The sequence below is a fragment of the Glossina fuscipes genome, unplaced genomic scaffold (assembly GCF_014805625.2).
Source record: "Glossina fuscipes isolate IAEA_lab_2018 unplaced genomic scaffold, Yale_Gfus_2 1, whole genome shotgun sequence".
Lineage (NCBI taxonomy): Eukaryota > Metazoa > Arthropoda > Insecta > Diptera > Glossinidae > Glossina > Glossina fuscipes.
This window is the reverse complement of record NW_023998415.1, coordinates 43,006,458-43,028,519: the sequence shown is the minus strand read 5'-3', so window position 1 is coordinate 43,028,519 and position 22,062 is coordinate 43,006,458. Positions and strand designations below refer to the sequence as shown.

Below are 22,062 nucleotides of genomic sequence, written 5' to 3'. Positions count from 1 at the left end.
GCAATTGATTTTTTGCATATGTTTTGCATAAACGCATTTTTTTTTTTTTGCAAAAAAAAAAACAAACAAAAAAAGAAGATATATTTGCTTTGAACACATTCTTGCGGTTGTTGTAGACGCGAACGATAGGAGGACAGAATTTTCATCAATGTTAGCCTTAATCAATTTTGCAATGCAAACGTCAATCCAAATGTTCCGTAGATCAATAAGTACGCGCAGTAAGTGAAAGACCTAAAGATGCTTCAAGATAAGCGGAAATTGTAATTTTTTATTAATAATTTTTGTTAAGATGGCTGAATGCTATAATCGAATAGGTAAAAATCGTGAGTATCAAGTCAGTGTTCGCGGTATTCACAAGTGCGCTAAAGACTTTTTTCGATGCACCGTAAGTGAGCGGTTAGTCGATAAGAGTCATAACACTTCTCGATTGCGCACGCACCCGCTACATTGCGGTCATCATTGCTCTTCTCTCTACGAGTCTTTGTGGTACACGTATAGAGGACATCTCCCGGAGGTGATTGCTCATATAATATATACATACATATGTATATATATTGGGATCATATATATTAAGCGCGTGCATGTATTTTGATTAGTTTAGTTTTAATTGAAAAAGTCATTTATTGAGGAAAATTAATGCAATATATGTTAATCAAAATATTTGGCGATACCGTGTCGCAAGAATGATATTGGTTTGACAGCGATCCAATCATTCACCTATTTAAGCACACCTTCAGCATTTCGAAACTGCATGCCAGCCAAGCCATGCTGCACCGATCGGTGGTATGCCGCTTTGTCCAATGACTACGATTGGGACGACACAGCGTCCCACTCGAGTTGCAACAGTTGACAAATCTTGTCGTGCAAGCGGATGACGTTGCCTCTTTTAACTGCTATTCCTCGTCTTTTTTGTGACAATATATCGTTCAATTTGTTCAGTTGGCGTCGGCAGACATCTGCAGTACTACATAATGCACTACACGCTGCTGATCTCATCATATTGCACAGCAAAACTTCACGGCTATTAATATTCAGTTTCAGTGAGCTTGGAATTGTTGCAGCAAATGCACTTTTCATCGCCAGTCCCACGTATGCCACTGAAGACTCTTCTATTTTTGCCTGTCAAACGATGACGACGCGTTCTTGAAACGATTCGAAATCGTATGGTAGCCATTTTTCCTCCTTTTCGATCTGTTCCATCTCATGCAAGCGTTGATTCATCAACTGTTCGGTTGTTCCGAAATTCTCTAAGAGTTTGAGACGCGTTTTCGTTCGTCAAGTCGTGCAATTGCATTGTCTTCTAATCTTTGTTTGGTCCTCTAGGCCGTTTTTGTCATTGTGCATCACAATACAAAAATACAATTGCGATATGATATGGTGGTACTAACACCATAAGCTTTTAAAGGAGCTTGATAGGCTTCGGCAGCAGATTTCTTCAAATGAGACAACAAAAGCAATGAATGCCGTAAATGAAATTTTGAGCGTTCCATGATTAACGTCTGTATTGACTGAATAACTGATTAACACTGAACGGGAAACTGTTACTTTCGGCGGAGAAAGGTTAAAATTATTGAATTTAACCTTTGTATGAATGTATTTAGATATTTTGCGTTACTTTATCAATAGATATCATTCATCAAAATACATGCAAGCATGTACATGTACATATTCATTCACATTCATCATATAGAACGTCTGACGTCTGAAAAAAAAGATAAAAGTGAACATAATTCGTGTATTGTAGAGTAAGAGAGTCATCTGTTTTGTTGCCAGTGTTCTTTTAAATACAATATGCAGTGGTCATGTTAGATTTTGCCAATTTTTGTTTGTATAGCATATTACTATGCATGGGGGGGGAATCGAATTGGTTGAAGGGACTGTTACAACTGCAAAATATTGTCGAAAAGATCAAATTTGCCCCTGAATTTTTCCTTGCAATTCTCTTCAGGCAAAGTTCGAAATTAAAGGAATCGCTTCTGATTTTATTAAATTACACAGAAGGTTAGGTCTGCGACTTCATTTAAGGGTAAAATGTTTTCTTAATACGATAGTCGGTTTACGTTCGAGCGTCAGGTAAATTGTAGCAAGAGTTTATCGATAATTACTAAAATATGTTGGGTTGCTCGGTAAGTCATACCGTTTTGTTTTTTTTTTGTTTTTTTCCTATTTTATATTGTCCAACATTGTAGTGTATAAATATGTCATGGTGACCGGATGAATTCGATAAATTTAAGCTTCGAAGTCATCTCATGATTTAGTGGCCGGTTTGTGCCGGTCTTCCAGTTTCAACTGGTCTTTTGAAACGTGATGCGACTTTCATATCAAAATTGCTAGAATTCAACTTTGCAGTCCAGTTTGGGTATTAGTGTTCTCTCATATAGATGGAAACATTTTTCTACTTTAATAACATTTTTACGTTTTCGAGAGCGAAAAAGGGAGGAAGTACCGAAAACTCTGCTTTCGATGCAGAATCAAACAAACTTTGTCACAGGCACACCGACGAAGCATATAATGACAATGCGGCTTAAATATGAAGTTGACTTTCAAAAAGTACAACCAAGACTTAGCGAACTGCTTTTCCAAACTACCTAACAAATATGAATGTATGTCTATATGATCGAACATACGAATAGTAATATAAATGGTAAATTTTTATATGTATTATAAAAAAAGATTTGAATAATATGTATATATATATATATATATATATATATATAAGGTACGCTATGTAGAATAAAATATACGACCCATGTTTCGAATTAATGGACTTTCGTCCCGTTTTTCAAACGAATTTAATATGCCGGTCGCATGATGAACTTACTCGGTTCCTGGTATGCCTTAAAACACCCTTTAGAGTTTCTCCTTTTTTTTTTTTTTTTTCTTTTGTTCTTTTATTTAAATATATTATTGGTTTCCCTCTTCATCTAATATGTAACTATTATTTAAGTTACTACTGTGCTTAAAAAAAAAATTAGGGCTCCTTCGATCCTAGAGGTGCAAGTACCTTGAATACAAGATGTTTGACTTTTTTGGTTTCGTTTTACGACCGAGTGGATATTTGCTTTTTTCATGATTACATGGTGCATGGTGAACGTGTCGACTTAACAGGACAATTTCCAGCAAACCACGCTCTACAATTTTTGTTATTTAAATCTCGCGTTTTTTTTTTTAAGTAAAAAATCCGTTTATTTTTTTGTGCAAGCAGCGTTACATAGAATGATTACACAGATTTGACAGAGGATTTAGAGAAACTCGGCCAGGAAATTGTAAATGACTTGAAATTGTTGTTAAATCGAAAACTTGAGGGAATTTTTTTTGTTTATTTTTTACTTTAAGATATGCAAGTGTAGATTCCCGACGTGTTTAAGCCATTAAATTGAAAGCGTCAATCTTCTGTCGATGATGTCATTCATTTCATTCAGTTTATATATGTTTCGTAATTAATCCAAGACCTGAGTAATGCGAAATTCTTGAGACATACGGATTAAAACGGTTTAATCTCTGAATCATTTCAACTGCTGTTCTGAAAGGACTGATAAGATATTACTCTTGCTCCTGCCCTATTGTGTTAATTCACAGAAAATGTGTATGAAAAATTCTCTTCATATTGCGTTTATTTATATGTTAAGCGGTAGCTTTGATTAAATTTAAATTTTTTTCACGCCACGAACGATCCTTTCACTAACATTTTTTTTTGTTTTATTTTATAGAAAATTTTTGCTTTTAATATTATTTGAATATATATATATATATATATATATATATATTTTCTTTGTTATATTTTGTAACAGGCCTTTACCAATCAATTTCTGTATTTGTTATGTAAATCGAAAATCGATTTATGTTCAGCGCATTTAATTTAAGATATTTTAGCATAATTTCTAGCACGGGTCCTATGGAATTTGTTCAAATGAATGTTCAAATGAAATTTGTATTCAGCATATATATAAATATGTACATATATTATAAGCTGTGGAATTGTTGATTAGAGATTCTTTTGTGAGTATTGGATTTTTTTTATTTTTTTTATTTTTATTTTATTTATTTATTTATTTATTTTATAAATATTTATGTACCATTACTACAGGCATTATAATATAATGTAAGGGAGGCGAGAGTGCTTAAGACCTTGTGATATATATTATAAATATTGCTATTACGTGAGCCTTGTTCCAAATATTATAATATTTTAAAATATTTCTTTTTTTTTGTTTTCCCAATCAGTTTCTTCTATCGGTGCAGATGCGTTATCTACATAGCCAAGATTCTTGCATTCTTGTAAGAAAATAAATGACAAAGATTTTCCTTATAATCAATATTTATCATACGCAACCCTCACTTAAAGTGAATCGTGGATCCTTTTCCATGAAAAATGACAATGTATTCGGTAAAATAAATTAACTACGTTTTATATCTCGTATACCTGTTTTTTCGAAATGATGTACTGAAAATTGTTTACCCTATCTTTTAAAGAGTACCCCAATGAAACGGAAAGTACCTTAAGATTATTTATAAATTACGCAAAGGAGCATTTGGTTCGAGTAACTGAAAGTGCGCTAGCATCACAGCCTCATTGCGGTGCTTATAATCGTTCCGATCAAGGTACAAACGCATATCGAGATATATACTTTATAACGTTGTTCTACTTATATCACACAGAATTGGAAGCTATGAAGCGAATAGCTTGTAGCTGTTGTTCCCTAGAGCATTGATGATGAGCTTTAAATTGCTGCTTATGCACACACATCAGATTTCGTTACGTATTTTTAATAAAATTTATATTCAGAGTAATGCGGAATTTTGCTGGGCAATCAGCTAAAGGATTGGGTTACGTTAAACGAATTTCAACTGACTATATCGTAAAGTTTGTAAACAATCACGAATTGTCCCTCTGATGAATTCTATCTTTGGTCTTCAAATTTATCCATCTCCCGTCATGTCTATTTGCCTTCCCAATTCATTTCCTCTGAACATTCTCCTCCTCCTATGCGCATTTTGACAGTTGGAAGAAAGAAATGCAATTTTTATTTCTTCTATTTCATCTGTACGTACTTCACACTTAACGGGTATTTAGGAAAGAATAACATTACATGTCACAGGGTAGTCGAAATTCGCCTTCAAGCAAACTTGCAATAAAACAATAATTTGCATACGTAAAAATAATTATCATTTATTAAGAAATATAAACAAACAAGAATCAAGTAAAAATAAAAAAATAAAAAGAAAAACAAATTAAAAAATTAAAAAATCGAAAAAGAAAACGTAAATGCAGCTGAAATTATTTATAGAAAAACCAATGAGAATGTAGGGGTCAAAACATTAAGGCACCATTTATAAACCGTAGAGCACACACTATAAAATAGCACACCACCCAGCACTTGCAAATGAAATCAACCAACCAGTGAACCACAAACTAGAAACCATTAGCGTCATTAAAATAATAGCAAATGCAAGGCAATTAAATGTAAAAGGGACTAGTTAAGCAGTGGGTTTTGTTGATGAAAGATTTTCATTTCTTTTAATTGTTCATTCAGAATGAAAGTTTTGTGCAAATAAAAATATCATCTACATAAATAAATAAATAAATAAATAAATAAAAAAAAAAAAAAAAAATAATACAAATAAATATATACATATATAAATATATTTATTTCTATGTGTATGTATGTGTGTGTGTGTGATTTTTTTTTTTGTTTTTTGTATGCATATGTATATTTTAATAGAAATATTATTTTTTTGCCCTACAATCATTCATACATTGTGCGTCAATATAATAAAAAAAAAAAAAAAATCATTTTTTTTTTTTTTTTTTTTTTTGAATTGTCGTTGTTCGCCGTGGTGGTGTTTTGTTCAGTTTTGTGTGTTGTACTGGTCGGTGTCAAAGCGGTGATTGACGTCAAACTTGACAATCAGTGCTCAAAATGAAAACGTACGATCATCATTAACTACCAGGCCATAAATTATTTTGTTGTTATTGTTGTTGTATTTCCTTTACATATACATATATTTTTTCACATTTGCTTTGCCTTCTTTTTTAGCTTTATGTGTGCGCCTTATTCTTCTTTTTTTTTTTTTTTTTTTTTTTTTTTGTTTAACGGTCGTCATGGTGGCGTTTAATTTCTGTTCTATATGTACAGTTGTATGCTTATATGTATGGCTTTTCAATTGCAAAAGAGGCTTGTCTGGGCTTTTTGTTTTTGTTTTCGTTTTCGTTTTCCTTTTGTTTTTTTGTTCTTTTTTTCGTAGGAGTTGTTAATATTTTTATTTTTGTATTTATTTATTTATTTATTTATTTTATTTTTTTTTTTTTATGCAATACATTTATTTAGTTGTGATTTCATATACACTATAGAATTCCTACTGCTATTGCTGTTACAGTTGCTGTCGCTGTTGCTATTGTTGCTGCTATGGCTGTTGATTTGATCAATTGGTATCAATTATCGCATTGAATGACGATCACTTGAAAAGAGTTGTTTCTTGTTATACGTATGAATATATGATTATTTCCCAATAACAATAATTCACAATAGTATATATATATATATATGTAGACATATATACATATACATACATACATATGTATGTGCATGCATATCCCCTTAAAGTTAATCAAATTTCCACAGTTTTTCAATTTGATTTTTTCTTTCTTTTCTGCTTTTTGTTACACTTTTTAAAATGTTTTCTTCTTTTTTTTTTTTTCAATTCTCCGCTCAGTAACGATTTCGTGTAATCGTATCCATGCCGTTATTTCTTTCATATAATATTTTTAAGCATTGCTTCGTCTCCCATGAAAATAGAATATATTTTGCTGATGCAACGAAAAACAAAGAATGAAAACAAAATACATAATTGAAGTAAGTGCATTAGCACATTTTTTTGGAGATGTGATCAGAATAGGTAAAACTGTACTAATCCTATCATCCCGTTTGTAATATCAAAAAATATATTCTTGACTACCAGGATGTGCGCAAGCACTTATGTTCAGATCAGAAGTGTCGTCGTCATGTGTTGCGTTACGACATCAATAATTATGTTCGCCGTTCCCCATACCTTTTGGTTTTCATCGTTCATATTATTTAATATATTTATGCTCTTAAGAAACAAAGCCGAACAGTTGCCTCATCGATGTCCGTTACATTGGGCAACTATTCGAATTTTTTAATTCGTTTAGAAATGTAAAAAAAATATAAATAAATAAATGAAAGTGTGAGAAAGAATGATTGTTCAACATGAGTTACAAGTGGCCAGTCTATTAAGAATATTTGCCTATTTGCTAAGAGTAGGTTGGTTTGAAAATCAGCTTTGCATCAAATCGCAGTAAGTGGCTTTTCTATATAAAAGTAAACTGAAGAGCAGAGAAAACTAAAAAAAACTTTGACCCTTCGACTTGGGCACTTTTTGCTACCATCTACGTTAGGCAAATATGTTTTCAAAAATATGGGCGTGTTAATAGATCAATATACTTCACAGTCTCTCAATTGGAATTTCTCATTGTGGGTGTGTGTGAAGGCTACAACTACAATAACCTATTATTATTATCGTTATTAATATTATCAGTAACATTATTATGATCATTGTTATTATCATTATTATTATTATTATTATCATTATTATTATTATTATTATTATTATCATTATTATCATTATTATTATTATTATTATTATTATCAGTATTGTGTTTATTATTATTTTTTACTTTTACGTGTCTTCATAGAGATTATTATGTAATTTCTCACATTGCAACAATCGCATGTTTTACTCCTTTCTTTTATTTAAAGTGATTCCAAACTCAATCGCCTAACAATGCGCTGTCCGCATCATTTACTCTCACTGCAATTGCAAACGCATATAGTAATTATATACATACATACACATGAGAATACTTGTATGTTCTCATACGTATATCGTTATGTAAGCCCAGTATGCCCCAATAAATTTTGTACATTTTGATTTGTAGTCAATTTCCACTTGGCATTGGGGTGGACACATAGACACCGTTTAAGACGTCAAACTGACGTCTCTAATACATAAACACATGCACATATACATAAAAATGTTATACATAATATATATATATATATATATATATATAAGTGCCTATACAGATTGCTTTCAATGTGTATTCAATAAGAATAACACAAAAAATAAAAATAAATAAATAAAATAAACTGCATTAGCCAATAGTTTTCTTGCCATATATGGGTGAATTTTATGTAGCAACTTGCTTACACAAAAAAAAAAAAAAAAAAAAAAAAAGTAACAAATAAAAGCAAAAAAAAAAAAAAATGAAAATTTATCACAAAAGTCAATCTCGGTTTTAGCTAAAATTTTTTACGAGCATTTTCAAAATTGTATAAAATTGATTTTGAAGTAAATAAATGAGATTTATGGGGATTTTCAAGATTTATTATGTATTTTGTATTTATTTATTTTTCTCTCATTATTAACATTATTATTATCATAAAAATTATGATAAAAAAAATTCTTCAAATATCTTATGCAAATGAAATGCAAACTAGAAGATAGAAAAAAAAAACAAAAACAAAAAAAAAAAAAAAAGAGAAAAAAATCTCTTAGTTTATGTTTTAATCTGTAATGACAAATATTGATGAATTGTTGTTAGCACACCTTACACGAGCTCGGCACTGCTTAACTCTCCCTGGCACAAGCTCATCATTATTAAATATTACTGACTGTTGTTGTGTTCGTTTGTGTTCTGTTTATGTGTTATTTTGTATTGCGTTACGTTGCGTTCTATTCGTTGATTGTGGTTCTTTTACTATTCATCAGACCATATGATGATCTTGAAAATGCGGCTTTCAGTCTGGCTGGTCTGGTCTGGCTCTTGTTTATATTTATGGTTATAAATTACTAATGAATGACATACAATTTAATTGGCTGCACTTGCTTTACACTTATACATATAAATTTAAAATATATATATATATATATATATGTATATATATATTTTGTATTTGTAAGTATGTATGTGAATATTTGTAATTCTCTATTACTATGTTTAGATTTAATTCTTTTGGAACCTGTTCTCTTAAGACTTGTGCATACAAATTTGTCATTTTATTTATGCGTACTTTAAAAGCATACACATGCATACATATATACATACATACATATATATATATATATATATATATATATATATATATATGCACATACATGCGCATATACATAATCAGACAAACGTACGCACACACTTTTGCCGTAGATAGATGGACAGATAGATAGCACAAGCAGGCATACACGTATATGTTTCACATTTTACCACAACTTTAAGTAATCAATCTTCTTCTACGAAGACTTGTGCTCTTCTTCAACTTTTATTCTTTCCATAATTTTATTTTATTTTCTTTACAATATTTATATTTATTTTTACTTTTTTTTTTTTTTATTTCTCTTCATTTTGTCATATAATCATTGGCTATCATTGACTTTAAATGGTGATAGTCTGACATACCAGTGATCTAGTTTTAGTCAAATGAATATATATAGCGCTCTACTGTTTCTTGGCAATTAAAGGGTGTTTTGTTCTTATTCGCATCATACATACATATACATGTATATTTATACAGACATTTATATATACAGACATATATATATATATATAGATATATATTTATTTTTTATTAATTTCTTTTTTCCACTACGTTCAGGAAAACTCATGACCAAATGGTGCGAAATTGCATACTTTCTCGTACGATTACGTTTATGTTTGTGTTTATGGTATTATTTGTATTTAATTGTAATTTGTTTACTGAAAGTGCATTAATGGCATTTTAATTAATTTCTAGAATGTTTAAATCTCTGTACAACGGCACAATAAAAATGACTCTATGTGTGCGGGACCATTGACAGCTAACAGGCAGAAAAATATTGCCTATAATATTATTAATATATTTTATAACCATATTTGATCAAAAAAATATTTCTTTGTCGACAAAAAAATAAAGCAGAGTAGGAGAGATAATGTACGAGATGCATTTAAAGCAAAAAAAAAAGAAAAACTTTTACATTTCAGAATTAATGATATTAACGAAATTGTAAACTTTTATACTACAAATGGATTTTCAGTAGGCCTAAATAATTGCGTAATCAGCCTATTTTTTTTCTTTTATTATTTCATTGCTAGAGGGGACTTATCTTGGATTATGGAACCATATAAACAATGCTGACATCTCCATATAATTTTCTTCATTAGAAAAGTTAAAGTGAAATTAAATTCCATAGTTCAAGTACACAACAAAATGAATATAATTCGTTCATAAATAGTCCTTGAGAAGTGCAAACATATGGCTTCGAAACTATGGAGGTTCGTTGACAAACTTTTTGTATTTACTTACTTTTGTTGTTGTTGTTGTTGTTGTTGCTGCTGCTTGTAAATTAGCTATAATATCCTATTCTAATTTTTGTATGGACGTGCATGCCGTTTTGTCTTGCAAGTACTTATTTTCCAATAGTTAATATCAAAACAATCTTTCGTCGATCCGTTGAAATTATTATATTTCACCAAACAAAAAAGAAAAAAGTAGAAACGTTATAATAAGGAACGGCTCACCATTAAATGCCCTATAGTTATTCACATAACAATTATTCAAAATAAGTTTTTATATGGGAATGGTGCTCGAGAGTGATCTAATCCAATCCATTTTTTAATAGCATTCATCCTTGGGCCAAAACACATCAATGTGACAAATTTCATCAAAGTATCTCAAAGATTGCGATCTGCGTGTTGAACACAAGAAAACAAGACTAATAGACGGACAGACAAGCGTAGATAACAAAAGGATTGTTTATCTCATATCCTCCCGGCTATTGCATACATCCGCACTTTGCTTAATACATACTTGTACGACAAGTGATGTAAGATGAATAAAAAAAAAAAAAAACTCTTCAAAATAACATATGTTTCTGTAAGACATTTGCTTCAAATCTTCATAAAGAAATTTGATGAGATCGTAGAATTATTTTCGAAATTTTCAAGCTGCAGTTATACGGAGTCTTAACTGATTTAGTTACCTTCATGAGAATGTCTTTTGTTCAGGTGTTGAGTGGGAAGAAACAAGAAGAAGAAAATAATGCAGCGTATCACAAAAGTACGCTGAGTTACGAATTCTGTATAAAAAAAAAATATGCAAAATATGCGTTATTTACCTGATTCAAAAAAACCCATAATATTCATGAGCAATGACCTAAGATTGCAAGTATGCTAGTCGGGGCTGTAAACATTTCATATGAGCCTGCGCCCAATCTATTGCATAAACATTTGACTGCAGAAAGCTATAGATTATGATCGATACCCCATTGGCTCAAAATCAGCCAAAACGTATTCCATACCATACCAGTTCAATGAGAAGTTTAGAAACGTTTTCACGATGGGTGAAATATAGACTCGTATTGACTTATACCGGAAGAAGTTAAAGCAAGTAAAGCGCACAAATATCGATAGGAAAAGTGATGGTGAGAATGCAAGGTCAGCATAGCTCTCATCGATTACCTATTACGTCATTGAAAAACAATAAAAGCAAAAGGAGACGCATACGTTTAAAGAAGAGAAGCACCCATTTCATCGCAATAAGACACGAGTCCACTCATTCAACCCACAGCCGAATTATATGAATTGATATATGAGCCGTGCATTCTCCAAATTCGACTCGGACTATCTAAATAACGTATGCAAAACTCTTATAGCAAATAGATAATTATTTTGCACTAGTCGTGCTATTTGAAAGGCGCAAAAAAAATTGTAACATCTTTCGATTTATCTCATCGAGCCAAAGCTACTTTATAACGAATCACGCTATAAACTGTTTCAGTTGCACTTAGTATTTATCCTAAGCAATTTCATTGCAATTAAGAAATTCCTACGTTTCTACGCTGTTCTAAAGGTTCCGTTCAAATTTGGTAAGGGACATGTAAAGCTTTCAGGCTTCAGGCTATGGCGTTTTCGGAATTTTAACAAAGAAAAAAATATAAAAAAAAAAACACAATATTTTGTACCCTTCGACAAAATCACATTAATTTTGACGCAAAGACGAAAGAAAATTTCTTTACATTAATAAAATTCCGATATATATGTGTATATAAGCCTCATGGATGACACACATATATTTATTTGTTGATTTATTTATTCATATCAAATTATATGTGTAGCTCGAACCAATATGCTAAGAAAAGTAGTTTACTTAAGGGAAAGAAGAAATGAGCACAAAATTGGAAAATAAACAAAACTTGAAAGTCCATTCAAGAACTATGCAGTTGGACTCAATCAAAGTCTCTTATAAGCGGTACAGTTTATTCAAAAAAAAAAAAAAAAACAAGAAAAAGCACAAGTAAGAAAATTCGGTTATGATCGAAAGGACAAAGGAGTTGGCCCGGCTGACTTTTTCTCCTTTTAATATCAACGTTACTGTCCTACTGGCGTGGTGAAGGCATTGTAGACATCCAGTCCTCTGAAGAGTTTAGTTCGATTCCAAATTCTTGCGCAAATTTACGCAAAGGCGATAATTGTAGGCGTTCATTCTCGCTAACGGGAGAATGTTTAGACACAATATTATTGCACAGTTGTGCAGACAGACAGATGGACCAAATAGACAAATAGGCCAAAATGTTTAGATGCATTCCAAATTTGAAGCTGACCAAGAATTAATATACTCTATGGGGGTTTTCAAGCTTTTTTCTTCGCCTTAAAAAAAGATATAAAAAAAAAATAATCGCGCTTTGATACATAATAATATTGGGTAGGCGTGGTCAATTGCTTCAATTTTTGCTTTAAAAATACTACAGCATCGCCCATAGATATATGCTTTCAAATTTTTGTTCATTTATTTCTTGCAGTATATGCGTAATGAACGAGAAATGAATTCGTTATTCTTTTCGAAAAACAGAGATGCCTTAGTTTACGTGGTGCTGTGGGCGTGTTCGTCGACCAATTTGGATCATTTTCAATATCAATCTGGGTGTAAGAATTACGCATATTTCTGCCCAAAATTGAGGTCGATTTTCCTCGGCTCAAAGAATGTTTACTATACGCAGTACACAGACGAACAGACGAACAGATAGAACAGATGAACAGATGAACAGATGAACTATTTAGAATTTGATGCTGATCAAGAATATATGTATATATATATATATATATATACTCTCTGGGATCATTGAAGGTTCCTTCTGGACGTTGCAAACGTTCTGACAAAATAAATAAACCCGGTATCGGTTGATTAGTAAAATTCTACGCATTATTTATACATTTGTTGATCGGCTAATTATTTAAATTAAATTAAATCGATGGCTTCTTGCATTTAAAACGATTCGGTTTGTATATCATGGAATGGAGAGTTAATCAACGAACCTTTTTTATAAAGAAGTATTTAAGTGAAATCACAAACACCTACAAAGAAACGAATTTTCGAAATGCGAAATGAACATTAATGCAAAAGACGATTGAACACAACGAACAACTAATAAATTTCATTAAATGGTGCGAGAGCCCTTTGTTGTTGGAATATTAAAAACGCAAAAATATACACGCGACAATACACACATGCATATACATATGCATATATATATATATATATATATTATGTTAATGGTTTTATGTAGAGCTTGACGCTTCTCTTACTTTTCTCTTTCACTCGTATTACTATACCGTAATATAGTGTCCTGTTATTAAACAAATTGAAATATCCTTTAGCCAACAAACTATTTTGTACGGCGAGTTACGTACGATCTTATCTTCTTATTTTTTTTTTACGGTTTTATTCTTTTCCGACAACATAATGGGCAAGTTGTAGCCTGACATAAATTAAACAGGACACTTACTTGAAAATGCTTATGAAAAAAAAAAAAAAAAATATATATATATATATATATACATATATGTATGTATTGGCAGTTAAGATAACAAGATTGCTGTAAATGAAAATAAAAAATAAAATAAAATAAAATAAAAAAAAAAAAAAAAAGCGACAAGTCCTGTTGAAATGTTAAAATTAAATTTAAAATTTATGTTTAATATAAGGAAAACATGATCTTTTCTTATTTGCTTTTTCTTCTTTTTGATATCTATACGTATTCAGCCACAGCAAATCATGTTCAAGCACTTGTTTAAGAAGGAAAACAAAAAATAAGAAAAAATCAAGGAAATGCACTTGTTCTCTAGTATGTAGTTGTTTTCTCGTATTGAACATCTGAAGAAAACTACACTTTTGCTTATATTTATATATATATATATACATATATATATATAGTTTATTATTATTTATTTATTTTTTTTTTTTTGCGAAACCTTTTAAAAAAAAAAATGCAAACCTACTTTTGCCTGCCAATGGATAATGTTTTAAAAAAAAAAAAAACCAATCATCACCAATTTGTGTTGGTAAGGATGATAATAGTGGCGGTGGCGGTCGTATTATTGCTGCTGATGATGATAATGATGATTATGATGATGACAACACCAACTCCACCACCATCATCATGATGTTGACTATTTTTATACGTATACAGATATTTGAAAAGACTTGTGTAACTCTTTTAAGGTTTCAAACATATGTACATTTTGACGTCTCTCCACGGCGAATACATATATACGTACATACGTACATACGTACATATTATTTACAAACAGATTGAAATCTCGATCTCAAGAAAAAGCACTTTACTTACATACATTTACAGGTATATATATATGTCTACACACTTGCAACGATAAATATGTGCGTACATTTGTACTTATTTCCATCATAGGCGGATATAAATGCAATTATTCAGTGGGGGAGAATAAATGCTTCACGAAAACTAGAGTTTAGAGAGTCACTTCTCTCACACATATATATATATATATATATATATTCGCCATCTATTTCGAGAGAAAAAGCAACAAAATCTTGAACAATTTAAAGGTCGATCTTTTAATATCAATAATTGATTTTTTTTTTTTCTTTCTTATTCTATACCAATAGACCGATTGGAAGCACCTAGATTGTACAAATGGATCTGGTAAATTATTTCTTTGATATTCAAATTTGTTGTAGAAAAAAAAAAAACAAAAAAAACAAAAATTCTATTTTAAATTATATGATTGTTAAAATGTTTACGTTAATATTTTTTGATATGTCACGCCCATTTTTTAACTGGCGTTCAGATATTTATTTCAAACCTTTCAACTGAAGTTACATACACGGCCTGACACGGACGCATAGACGAACGGATATGAACATAGCTGAGGACACCGTTCAAAGAATCAAAGGTATACATAATTCATGAGATCCTTTGCGTATAGATGAAGACAGATGTATATCGAAATAGGCGAAAGGATGGTCGTATTATATGCTTATTGTTCGATGATGGATATAGCAGTCACTCGCCCATTTGTTTTTCTTATGAATCCGCCAGTGTTTAAATACCTATATGTTTGTTATATACATATATATGCTTAAAGGCACATCAGGTTTTTTTTTTTTTTTTCTTTTTAGTGGGATCACGAGCTATGTGCAGTAAGTATGTTTTTTTCTTTTTTTTCCACACTTTACGTACACTTGATGCATTATGCTGCACATGCGCTTAATGCTTAACGTACATTCATCACAAACATCTTGACCAAAAACATAAATAAATAAATAAACGAAATAAAATAAAAGCAACAAACAAGTATGTGCGAGAATGTGCGATGCACATAGTAAAAGACTGAATTTTGCCTGAAATTATAATTTTTGTCGCTGCATTTTTGAATGTGACAAAGAAATCAAATTGCGATCGGTTTTCCTTTAAAAATATTCGGATGAAAGCTTCAATTAAATTTTGCCTCTTGACGGTAGCTGCGTTGAACTAAATAATGTTTCGTTTTATCTAGCATTAAACCTCAGATTAAGAGGATGCCAACAGACGGTTATCAACGTTCCAGTCCTATTAACGCACTCACGCGTAATAAATGAGATTAATTAATAATCTTACCTTGAAGTGTGGTCTAGAAGAGAATATTTTCCCCTCTTCAGCTTTTTATTCTTTCTATTCTCCTTTTTCCTTGGTACTTCTGTGAAAATTTGAATCCAAAAAGGTAGAATAAAGGCTAAGATTACAGAGAATAAAAACAAAGTAAATATATGTTAACGAGTTTGTAAACCAAACTAATTCGATGGAAGTTGATCCCAATGTAGCCATTTTGTTAAACGCATATCCAGGCTTTTTTCTCTTTAAACCTTCATAGAAACCTTCTCAAGCCAGTGGTTAGATTTCACTGTAATGCGCTTGTTGTTTGGCTACAGATTGATTGATTATATGGAAAATTACTTAAGATTTTAATTTTTAAGAAATGTGATAAAGTGCTTTGCCACTAAACTAAACTAAAAAACTGTCACTCAGCAAGAGCAAGGGATGTACATTCATTTCATTTTCTCAGCCTCCGTTCCCGATGAAGTAATATGTGCGTGTGGTTTTTAATAGAAAATGTAGAAAATGTAGAAAGGACTTTTCATTTGCCGGGCGACGCTCAATATAATATGACTTGTGAAAGAAGAGAGAAAAATAGAGTCTTGTACTTACTGACAAACGTTGCGAGCAATACTAATTTTGGAAAATTATTTCTAATAAGAGGAATTATGTTACAAAGATGCCATGCACAATATTTGATTACATTGGAGATTCTCAGGAATATTTGACTTTGATGTCGAACCGGGTATCGGGTATTGTTTTCTATTTCTTATAAATTGAAGTTGATACAAAAGACGAGGACTTGAAAACTTACGAACATATCATATGATTGGGACGCTACATTTTAGAGCTGATCCTTACGATCTACGAAATATGATATGAAAGTTTGAAAAAGATGCCAGTGTCCTTTCCGAATTATCTATTCGTTTGAAAGCCGTAGCAATCAAGTATAATTTCACTGTTTTACCTGTGTCAAGGTTATGCAAGTGTTTAGTATCAAAAAAGTTGTCAATGGGTCCGTTAAGCTATAGTTCGTTAGAGCAATACGGTGTACAACTTGCCGTCCGACAAAGGATACGCTTTACTCGCTGGTTAAGCGCCATTCATTCATGCAATCAATTTATGGCATATCGTCGGCAAAGCTTGGTAAGATTTTGGATTTATAATGCCTGCAGCCTGAGTTATGACAGAAGAGCATACCTGCTATGTTAAAAAACTAATATATATTTTTTAAGTCCGAGTTAGGATATATAGCGCTTGTTAAAAGCGAACTAGCCTATGGTGATTTTTAACAATGAAATGTCGCTTTTGCGTATCATTCAAATTCACGCAATTCAGTTGCTTCAAAATCCCAAAAGTATTTGAGATAACCGAAAACTGATGATGAAAAAGAAATAGAAAATTAAGTACACGTAAGTTAAGCTGAAATTCGAGCCATTGTTTTAATAAACAGATATTTTTAATGAAATTTAGCTTCTGTACGGAATTTTATTATATATATATGTATGTGTATTTATGTAAGTTATTATAATAAAATCAACAAATTCCTTTTTAAATGACCACAAAAATTTTAATTTCAAAACACCACAAATCATGCTAATAAACACACACACATGCACATGCACATATACATATGTACAAGTTTACTAATAAATACACAAATCTATATAAACATATATGTTTATATATTTGTTTTTATTTATTTATACGTATGCGGGTTTTTCGTAATTTTAAGACCGAAGATAGTGCGTTATCGCTTAAACAGTAATATTAAAAAAAAAATAATAAAAAAATAAAAAAATCAAAAATAAAAATTATAATAATAATAGCCATACATAATAATTAAGCGATGACGCCGATGAGTGTTTGAGTTTTAAATGCCTTCAGTTACAAGCGGAGAAGAACAAGAAAAATATAAATAATAATCATAATAATAATAATAATAATAATAATAATAATAATAGGAAGAAGAAGATAAAGAATATATAAGACGTAGAAATGTGAAAGACTTTATCATTCATTATCAGAAAGCCTATGTAACTGAAACGTATAACATATGTTTAGCTCATTATCTGCTTTACTCAACATTAATCATAATTATTTCCCATATATATGTAAGATCTACCGAAATAAATTTAAATGTTTTCAGGTAAAAATTTTCGATCATTATTCAAAAACTTTAATAAAATAAATCACTTAACATTGATCGTTATTGGCAATTTTCATAATGAATGTTTGACAAAAATAATGCGTAAAATCGTTTATTAGATAGATTTACTTAAAAAAAAATATATATAAATAAATAATAAAAATCAACAGCGAACATAAAATGCTTTACCACCAAAAACAAAAAAAAAAAAAACAAAAAAAGAAACATATGGTCACTAACAAGGTTTTTTCAACAGCACAGCGGCAGCTCTAAGCAACGCGCGGGTTCAGTTTAAAAATATTTACCCAAAATCAAATGCTAATCAAAGCATACACACGAAAAGTTCCAGCTAGACCGTCAACGTTTCTGTACAAACTCCTATAGACAGTACACAGATGAACATGTTAGATATAAGGGGAAGTTTTGTCGTTTCTTGTTTCTTGACCGGGTTTTTTTTTTTGAAAAACTGAACCGTTTAACAATAAATGTGAAGATTTGATGGGGTTCACGATTTTGATTTATTTTCTAAAAATATTTGTCGAAAGTTTGCCATTACTTGGCGTACGCGACGTCAAGGGATTATATAATTAACTTAATAGTTAAAAAAGTTTAATAATATATTTAACCCTACAATCCTTGTATTGCGTATTGATTAGGATATCGAAGGATAGTTATGTCTTAAGATTGTGCATGCATCGAGATGCAGGCGAAAGAAAACAGTTGAACTTTATCTCACATCTATTACAGACATAAATACATATGTTCATGGGTGTGCATGAATGCACAAGGAGGCTATAATTTTGTAGATTTTTTTCTTTTTTTTTTTTTTTTCTTTCGTATTTTTGTATTTTTAGTTTTTCGCTTACAACTACTTTGGCTGTCAATTGTATGTAAACAAACCAAAAATTGTTATAAAATATTAAGTGTTTGAGCCATAAATGTAAATCGTGTTATATTAGAGAATTTTTCCTAACAGTGACTGACTGACTTAAAAAGTAGTCAAAAGTCTAAACAATCCAGTAAGCAGCGAGCAAGCAAGTAAGCAAGCAAGTAAGCAAGCGTGCGTGCGTGCGTGCGTGCATGCATGCATGCATGCATGCATGCGTATATGTTTGGTGAATAAATACTAAGAAAAATAATAAGAAAAAAAAAAAAAAAAAAAAGTACAGATAAATAAATAAAGAAAAACAGAGAGAGAGAGAAAAAAAAAAAGGCTTAAAATGAATGCCAGTATAGAGTTAACTTATTTGTCAGAAGTGTTAGATTTTACAGATTTTTATATTTAACAGATTTTTACGTATAAGTAAGGAACAGGTTTTGAACTTTATCTTTACTTTGATAATAAATAAGAAATTATGAGACATATAAAACTGTCCAGAAGTCCAGAAGTTAATTACATTTTTGTGGTTTTTAAACACCCTCTCTCAATCAAACGTAGACGCGAACACACACAAACACATAAATATAAATTTCGTCAGTCAGTCAGTCAGTCAGTCAGTCAGTCAGTCAGACAAAGTCAGTCATAACCATTCATTTAGGCTAGTACTGACTGACAAGTGTTTAGTATGTATTGGTAGGCAAAAATTCTTATCACATTTTTTTTTTTTGTTTTATTTTTATATAATTTCCTCTCAACCTCAATTCAATAAATAAACAAAAAGCTACTTGAGAAATGGTTAATAAACTCACAGTAACAACAACAAAAACGACAAGAAAAACAAATTATTTTTTATTTATATTTAATTACATTAAAATAGAATGACGTCAATAAACGTTATATATATATTAATCTTACAAATTGTTTTTTGTTTTTTTTTTTTAATAAATATCAACAATTATCAATTGATAAAGAATTAAAAACGGCAAAGCATTTACTTATCAATTTTTAGATTCCTTCGTTTCAAAATCTAATCAATAGGCAGAGTGGGTGGTCAGTCAGAAACTAAATGCCTGTAAAACTGTTAATATATTTATTGAAACGCACACACACACACACACACGCATACACAATCAAACGCAAATAACGAAAGGTTGATCACCCCTTGTCACTCTTTTCAAACGATTTCGCCAAAAAATTCTCTTTATCATTATGAATTTATCTTAATGCCCCGAATGCGTTTAATTAATTTTTGATGTAAAATAAATTCAAAAATTGCATTCGCTCAGGTGGCTAAGCAAGCGATTGATAAGATTGTTTAGATGGTGCCTTCAAATATTCTTGCAAACTCTATTTATTTATTAATTTTTTTTTTTTTTTTTTTTTTTTTTTTTTCTTTTACTAAGATTCTCTTTCCTACCTTCTAGCTAACGTATTCATACCTATCGGTCTCGGGTCGTGACTTCAACTTGTATATATGGTAAGCGTTTCTTTCTATCCCTAAGGCTCTCAGATTAACAGTAACTTTTGGCGAAATCTTTGAGAAATATTTTCAAGTATAACATCCGAAATGTGGACTTGTTGTGGACTTAAAAATAGCGCATATAATTTTTTTTGATTTTATTACAAAATTTTTATTCTTAGCTGAGGACATTGTTTAATGCTTCTATAAAAGAACATATTCCACCAGAAAATTTATCGATCTGTCAATTTATGCATATACAAGGTGCGTTCTTGAATTGATCAGAAAAATAGTACAAGAAATCCTATAGAAATGAGATACTCGTCACTTATTGGCGGGTAGTGTTTCAAGTTATTTACTAGATAGTTAGATAGGGGACTTTGTTGCCTTGTTAAAAAAATAAAGTTATCTTTAATTCGCCTCAGAAGACGGAAAGGACGTAACACATAGCTCAGATAATTCAAAAAAAGAAAACAAAAAAAAAAATTACATAGCGCGTAAAAATAACAATGATAAGCGGGAACTAAGTCTTCCAGAGAAATCGTATGCGAAATTGATGATGAGTTCGCCCGAGACGTGTCAGATTCATGGACACGAAGCCGTCTAAACGATGCATGATCTGAGAATAAAATAGTAAAACATCATCAACGCTAAACGATTAGCCGAAATTTTTCAATAACAAATTTATGTGTGTTAATAGGGCGCTACAAAATACAAAAATACCTTATAAGACATTAATTCTACAACAAATATTATATGCCCCGGAGTCTTTGCTTACTTTATGCTCTGAACTTTCATTAGAACTTAAGCTACTTTTCTCTCAAACACAATTGTTTGCTACCCATAATTATATAATATATATATATATATATATATATATATACGTAAGTAACCTATCTTTTGAGTAAAAGTATTGAGAGATTCTTTAATTAATTTAATTAAATACAAAAGTAACTTTCATTATCATATACGATTGTTTAGCATTTTTCGAAAAGTTTCATAATTCGGTCAACTTTTTTCATTTATCGGTGAAGTGTTATCTTTCAAACGCATGTTAGTATGACGCAATTCGATTAGCTTTGATCGGTATACGACATCAGAAACCATCGTACCACAAACATTTTTCAATGTGCTTTCCCCAAATCATATAAATATAAATGGCTTAGCAGTCGAAAACTTATTCCACTTCAAGGAGGCGACTGCATCTTTTCAAAGGAACTCTCTCTCTCTCTCTCTCTCTCCCTTCGTCCCTCTCTCGCTCACTCTAAAATATTTCGTTGAGTAGTCGATAGTAGTGTTTCTTCTATCGTCTTTCTTTAAAGTTTTCTCGTAGAAATTTAATCACACACACACACATACACACACACACACATACATACACGCGTTGGATACGCCTAAAAAAACGAGCTCCATATTACTTTTATCGCATTGGGTTAACTTGGATACGGTATTTCATTGGGAGACAAAGAACGGACCTGTTACCTCGACATATCGATTCTATATACAAGTTGCATGGACTGGCCATTTGAATCCTTGCAACATGACATACATCGGTTTTGCAATATGGACGGATAGATGAGTGGCATGTAAAAAAATTGTCCTTGTATTGGGCTTTTTTATACTCGGGCCGCT

At 30.9% G+C, this 22,062-nt stretch overlaps 1 protein-coding gene across 1 annotated transcript in view; it reads left to right on the top strand.

Annotated features, from left to right (window-relative positions):
- The window catches only part of LOC119631930 (PR domain zinc finger protein 1), a 106,570-nt gene that overhangs the window by 3,668 nt on the left and 80,840 nt on the right, over nucleotides 1-22,062 (top strand). Inside the window, exon 2 of the mRNA XM_038024520.1 lies at nucleotides 20,396-20,448. The gene's annotated coding sequence lies outside the window, so the exon portion shown is untranslated. The remainder of the gene's footprint in view (nucleotides 1-20,395; nucleotides 20,449-22,062) is intronic.